The following is a 5929-nucleotide window of genomic DNA, read 5'->3' as shown; positions in this document are numbered from 1 at the left end:
TGAATAGAGTTCCCTATGCTGGACTGTAGGACCTTTTTGTGTATTTATTTAACATACAGTAGTTTGTATCTGCTAATCTCAAGCTTCTAATTTATCCCTCCCCTACCCCCCTTCTCCTTTGGTAGCCATAAGTTTCTTTTCTATGTCTGTAAGTCTGCTTCTGTTTCATAAATAAGTTCATTGGTATTATATGTTAGATTCTACATATAAGTGATATCATACGGTATTTGTCTTTCTTTCTGACTTACTTCACTTAGTATGATGACCTCTGGGTCCATCCATGTTGCTGCACATGGCATTATATCATTCTTTATATGGCTGCGTAATATTCCATTGTATATATGTATATACCACATTTTCTTTATCCATTCATCTGTTGATGGACCTTTAGGTTGCTTCCATGTCTTGGCTATTGTGAATAGTGCTGCTATGAACATTGAGGTGCATGTATCTTTTCAAATTAGATTTTTCTCCAGATATATGCCCAAGAGTGGGATTACTGGGTCATATGGTAGCTCTGCTTTTAGTTTTTTAAGCAACCTCAATACTGTTCTCTGTAGTGACTGTACCAATTTACATTCCCACCAACAGTTAGGAGGGTTCCCTTTTCTCCACACCCTCTCCAGCATTTATTATTTGTAGACTTTTTGATGATGGCCATTCTGATCAGTGTGAGGTCATACCTCATTGTAGTTTTGATTTGCATTTCTCTAATAATTAGCAATGTTGAGTATCTTTTCATATGCTTATTGGCCATCTGTATGTCTTCTTTGGAGAAATGTCTATTTCTGCCCATTTTTTTATTGGGTTTTTTGTTGTTGTTGTTACTGAGTTCCTATGAGCTGTTTGTATATTTTGGAAATTAAGCCCTTGTTGGTCGCATCATTTGAAAATATTTTCTGCCATCCTGTAGGTTGTCTTTTCGTTTTGTTTATGGTTTCCTTTGCTATGCAAAAGCTTATGTTTGATTACAACCTCTCTAATCTTTATCCATAAAATGGAATTCTTCCAAGGAACAAGCAAATGAAATTGTGTGTAGACACATGCTTTGTAAACTGTAAAGTATTAAATAGATGTAAGATATTGTTTTGTAATTATATAATTTGGGAGATAAGCTTATATTGAGTAAGAGTGGTAATCTCAAGTTAGATGACTCAAAACATCGGGTGTTAAATCAAGTGAAGCTAAAAATCCTACTATAAAATTATGTAGAAACAAATATTTTTGGAATGCTATAAGTAAAATTAAATTACATTTATTAAGATCACCAAAGCTTGAATTGAAAGGGAGTAAAGGGAAAAATTATAGTTCAAGACACAAATTATCTATTCTAAGGGGGAAAAAAGGTCCCCGTCAATCTTTAATAGCTAGCAGGTTTTAGAACTAGTCAAATTTAGCATAATAGTAAAACTTCATTATGTTGAAGCCATGCTGGTATTGTATGCAAATGTACAATCCATCCTTAAAATGATGGAAATACAGCGAGATGACTAAGAGCTAAAGTAACTGATATTTCATTCTTTCCACATCTTTTCATTACCGTTATATTTTTGATCTTGAAATAATACAGTTATATCAAATTAAACCTATATTATAATACATCCATATGATATTGAGATTGATATTTTTTATTGATATATGTATGTGTTAACTTTTAGTAGCATGGAGAAAAGTAATGGAATTAGGCCCATTGATTTCTCAAATTTGTATAAAAATGGTCTTTTAGTCTTTTACTAAAACATAATATTAATTTGGGAACACCATTTCGGATTATTAATTTCTTCTATAACCATATGCAACATCATGGAACATGGAAGCTAGTTTGAAAGTGCAATCCAAAGCCACATATATATTTATGCCCTTGGTCAAACCTGAGGACTCAAGTACATAGTGTTGTATAATATATTGCTCTTATACTAATATATACTGTCTGCCTAGTACTGTCTGTTTTTCTTATGTCTCTTGCAGCTTAGTTGAGGGATTTCACTTTGTAACTGCTCTGTCTAATCAATTCTGTCCTTCTGGTTCTGTGCACTGCAACAGTATGGCATCCAGAGCTTATTCAGATGAGCAGAGAGCAATTGAATTTCCTTCTGCTCCTCTGTTGAAGGAAAGAGAAAATTCTTCGACCTGTAAATGCTGCGAGCATTGTGCTATTCTGTACAGCACCGTGAGTTCCTAAGGGTGCAGAGTCCAGGGTGAATCACAACCGGTCCTTTCTTATATTTGCATAAAGGTCAGATCAGATTGGAAGGGCTAGCTCCCCTCCACATCCTGCCCCAGGGGGATGGAAAGCTTCCAAACATCCCGGTGAAATAAAGGCTGTGTAAGAGGGGCCTGCAGCCTCTGGGAACTGGCCGTGGTGACTGGGGTGGGAGTGTTTCTGTGTTCTCTTAAGCCCAAAGCCCCTCCCTTTCCCCCTCAGGCTACTTCTCAGCCCTTCCTGACCATGAAATTTAGGACAGAAAAACCACAAAGTAATCACCCCAATTCCTTCAAGTCATAGGGACCACTCTTGGCCAGCGCCAGCTTTGTGGGCCTGCGACCTGTACAGTCACAGAGAGCCCCAGGCTTATGGGAACTCCACACTTGGTATAAATGTTCTGTTGTCTCGGTCTTGAAATTCTTAATACTTTGTGGACAAGGTGCTCCATTTATGTTTGCATATACAGATTTTGTATACAAAGCCACAGAGCATTTTTAACACAAGAAAACAGCTGGTTCCTCTATTGTTCTGTTACCAATGATAAATGAATCAAAGGAATTTAGGGCTGGAAACAATTAGACTAAGATTAAATTAATTTTTAAGAGAGATTAAATTTAAATGCACTGTGATATTATAATTCTGGGGTACTCTTCCAGGATATCAACTGCTTTCTTCTTTCCATCTGGGTTGATGAGAATATTTTTAGATAGTAAAGTGTGGTTTGCTAGACATTTCAAAGCAAACGTACAGAGTAGATACGTAGAGGTCACTATAGGGTTTTTAATTTTTATTTTTTTCAGCGAGAAAACCTCGATGCAACCAGGGTGTTGGGTAATAGCCAATCTGTTAGTACTGAGGGACAGTGCCAGGCCTATACAAAAGTGCGAAGATGGAGGGGTTTCACAGCATCTCTTAGCTTCTCTGTATCCTGTTATGTTTGTCCCCCTTCCTCCTCATCCTGTACCTAAAAATGGTTTGATTTCTGGAAAACTTGTATATACATTCTTCTTCTCCCTCTGCCACATGAATTGAGCCCATTTCTGTCTTTGTTCTCAGTTGACTTTCATGGTTAGAAAGCTATCTCATAATTAACCCCTGTTGTACTGTTAGCTGGTAGTAACTTAAGGTGTGACTGCTGCTTGGGGTAGTCTGTATTTTAATATTTAATAGCCCGAAGTCTTACAGATGCAAAGAAATGAATTTCTCCCAGAGCCAGTGTGAAGCCCACTGACAAGCCCGTGTGTGCTTCCTGCAGGCCTCCCGTGGCACCAGGCAGGCAGCTGCCACTAGGTCTGCTCGTAAGCGCTGCCCGTGATGGTCATGTGTGGCTGGGAGACAGAAGAACCTTCTGCCTATTCGTTTAGTTCACGCTGAGCTTGAATAGCTCAGTAGCTCATCCAGACTAATGATTCACACCTTGTCACATTGTCCCACTTGCGACAGATGCTAACATACAAAATAATGTACTTTACATAACCCCACTGCTTCTTCCCCATCCTCCTTGCTGACTTTGCTTCCTAGGCTACTCAGAAAATAGAAGTAATTATGAGAGAACTTTCACAAGCTCCCATCATCTCTCTCATTTGCTAGCAACTACACTCCCATATACTCTGCCTTCTCTCCTTAAGTAATGATTCATTGTCTATGCTTAATTGACCTTGACTCATCTGCTCAAAGTCATCACTCCAGCAATTCACCCTTCTCTTCTGCATCATTCCCATCAGCATATAAATATGCTGTTATTTTTCTTATCTAAAAAAACAACAACAAAAACATCCTCTCTCTCTTGACCCCACTTCCTGCTCAGGCTACCATCCATTTCTATTTCCCTTCACATCAAAACTTGATAAACATACTTGTTCTTTTCTTGCCCAGCATTTCCCCTCAACCTACTTCAGCCAAGTTTTTGTTCCCAATCACTCCACTAAAACCTCTCCTGTCAAGTTCACCAGTGACCTCCGTGCTGCTCAACCCAGTGGTTTAGTCTCAGACTTCCTATCACCTGACTGTCGGCCACATTTGAGGCAGTTCCTTGCTCCCATCTCCTTGAAACACTACCTCCCCTTGGCTTCCAGGACCGCACACTCCTGGTTTTCTTCCTACCTCACGAGCTGCTCCTTCCCGCGTCCTTTGCTGACTCTTCCCTACCTCCCTGTCATCTTAACAATGGAGTGTCCCAAGGAAAGGGCCTCAGACCATTTTTTCTTCTGAATCTATATTCACTCCCTTGACCATCTCATCTAGTCTCATGGCTTTAAATATCATCTCTCTGTGAAATACTCCCAAATCTTTCTCTCTAGCCCAGACCTTTCTCTTGAACTCTAGACTCCTCCAACTGTTTACTTCTAATAAGCATCTCACACGGAACCCCGATTCCCCTTCCAAGGCCACTCTTGTCCCCGTCTCCCGCAGGCTATTCTCAGCAGACTAGCCAACGTGATTCTGTTAAAACACAGGGCATATCTCATCACTCTTCTATTTAAAACTCTCCACTGGCTTCTGGTCATTCTCAGAATAAAAGTCGAAGTTTTTACCATGACTTAGCAGGCCCCCAAATCACCTCTTTGCCCTCTCTCCCTCTACGCTCTTTCTGCTCTAGCCGTGCCGCCCTCCCAGCCACTCCTGCTTTTGCCTGAAGACCTCATTTGCTCTCCTTCAGCCCAGATGGCTCTTTCCCCAGATAGCTGCATGCATCGTTCCTTTGCCTCTTTCAGGTCTTTGCTCAAACGTTACCTTTCTCTCTCAGGCCTTCCTTGACCACTATTAAAATTGCAATGCCCCTTCCTAGCCACCTTCCCTGATTTAGCTTTCTTCATGGTACTATCTCTTTCTCCCTCTAGGTGTTTCTGGTTTATTTTATGATCTGTCTCCCTCACCTCCAGAATGTGAGCTCTACGAGGGACAGGATCTTGTTACCTGAAATATTCCCAGTGTCCAGGTCAGCACCTGGAACCACACTAGTTGCTCAGTGCACACCTGTTAAATGTAGGATGCTGTATGTATCTTTCTACCAAAGAACATGCCTGCATGTGAGCTTCAGAAAACCAGTTTTCCAGACAGGGATCAGCTCTGTCTCTTTACAAAGCTGAAGGAATAGCTGGAAGGCAGACGCCTGCCCACCCTTGCCGTGTGTGTAGCTTTCAGTAGGAGTCCCTCACGGGCCAGTCAAACCAGCCCCTTTTGCCCTTTCAACCGAACATGTAAAAATGGAGATGCTGTGCTACATTTTTACTATTTATTCACAAGTATTCCTCTTTCTCGGTAATTAGTACGCAGCTTTGTTTTTCATGAAATGCCTCTTTTTAAATAAGTTAATGGAATGATTAGGCTGATGAGTTATTTGCAGCAATAAAATAGTCAAGATTGGCATACTATCATCTCTTGCATTTTTTCTACTTTCTAGTCATATTAAATAACTTCACATTTAAAAGAAACAATTGCTGCCCACCCCAATATCACACACTGCTTTCATCAGAGGTTGTAGCAAAAAGTGAATTCTGGAAACACCCATGTGGACAGTAGCTACCCGCTCTCCTTCTGAGAGTACTTACCGGCGGCTTCTTGAAAAGAAACTCCTAACTCAGTAGGGCAAGGCAGCAGGTTTGAATAAATCTGAGGACGTATTTGAGAATGCAAAGTTTCATTCTCCCAGTTCTGATGCAGAAAAGGACAAACTGCCCATAGATATTCACCTCCCCCTGTCCCATATATTCCAATGAGAGA

This window comes from Hippopotamus amphibius, chromosome 6 (assembly GCF_030028045.1).
Source record: "Hippopotamus amphibius kiboko isolate mHipAmp2 chromosome 6, mHipAmp2.hap2, whole genome shotgun sequence".
NCBI lineage: Eukaryota > Metazoa > Chordata > Mammalia > Artiodactyla > Hippopotamidae > Hippopotamus > Hippopotamus amphibius.
This window is presented reverse-complemented; position numbering follows the sequence as displayed.